The sequence below is a fragment of the Elephantulus edwardii genome, unplaced genomic scaffold (assembly GCF_000299155.1).
Source record: "Elephantulus edwardii isolate Elephantulus edwardi_28Jun2011 unplaced genomic scaffold, EleEdw1.0 scaffold00095, whole genome shotgun sequence".
NCBI lineage: Eukaryota > Metazoa > Chordata > Mammalia > Macroscelidea > Macroscelididae > Elephantulus > Elephantulus edwardii.
In genome coordinates, this window is record NW_006399845.1 from 5,436,331 (window position 1) to 5,437,605 (window position 1,275).

At 38.0% G+C, this 1,275-nt stretch overlaps 1 pseudogene; it reads right to left on the bottom strand.

The window, feature by feature from the left end:
• The window catches only part of LOC102850183, a 4,981-nt pseudogene extending 3,957 nt beyond the window's left edge, over positions 1-1,024 (bottom strand).
• Between the last annotated feature and the right edge of the window lie 251 nt (positions 1,025-1,275).

Sequence of the window (1,275 nt, forward strand, 5' to 3'; positions counted from 1 at the left end):
GCACCTTAGTCTCCAGAGTGACACCATTGCTCTTCAATACTTTGGAGAGGTCCCTAACAGCAGACTTTCCCTTCACAATATATCTTTTAATTTCCTGGCTGCTGGTGCCAAGAGTGTTGGCGGTAGAGCCAAGCAGACTAAACTTGTTAGCAATCTCAATCTCTTCATCATCCATTCTGATGCTGCCAATTACTCCAGTAGTAAGAATCTTTGTATTCTTGATACTGTGCCAGTCAATTCAAAGGATAGCAGAAAGAATAACTAACTAGACAAGATCTATATGTGTTTTTATTCCCAAGAAAGATGATCCAAAACAATGTGAAAATTATCAAACGACATTATTAATATCACATACAAGCAAAAATATTGCTGAAGATCATGCCAAACAGCTGTAAGAGTATATTTACAGAGAACTGCCAGACTTCAAGCTGATTTTAGAAGCAGCCGTGGCATCAGGGATATCATTGCTGATATCAGATGGACCCTGACTGAAAGCAGAGAACATCAGAAAAATGTCTGTCTGTGTACGTTTTTTTACTATGAAAAGGCATTGGATCATTATAAACTATGGATAACCTTGACACGAATGGGAAACTCAGGATACTTAATTGTGTTCATATGAAATCTATATCTAGACCAAGAAGCTGTTGTCTGAATGAAACAAGGGAATGGTTTTAAATCAATGAGAGTGTGTGTCAGGGATATATCCCTTCTCTGTTTGCTGAGCAAATAATCTATGAAGCTACACTCTATGAAGAAGAATGTGGTATCACGATCATAGAAAAACTCATCAGAATTCATCAACAACCTGCATTATGCAAATGACACAATCTTGATTGCTGAGAGAGGAAGACTTAAAGTACTTGTTATAGGAAATCAAAGATTACAGCATTCAATATGGAATGCATCTCAACATCAAGAGAACAATGGTCCTCATTACTGAGACAACGGACAACATTATGATAGATGAAGAAAAGTTTGAAGTCAGTAACTTCATCTTACTTGGATCCACAATCAACACCATCGATGCCAGCAATTAAGAGATCAAAAGACACATTGTGCTGGGTAAGTGTGTTGTTAGGGACCTCTTCAAAATACTGAAGAACAATGATGTCAGGTTGAAGGCAAAGGTGCACCTGATTCAGGTTCTGATCTTTTCCATTGTTGCACATCTGGAAGGTGGGCAGTGAATAAGGAAGACTGAAGAATTGATGCTTTTGAATTGTGGTGTTGGAGAACAGTACTGAAAAGTACTGACACAAGAACGAACAGGTA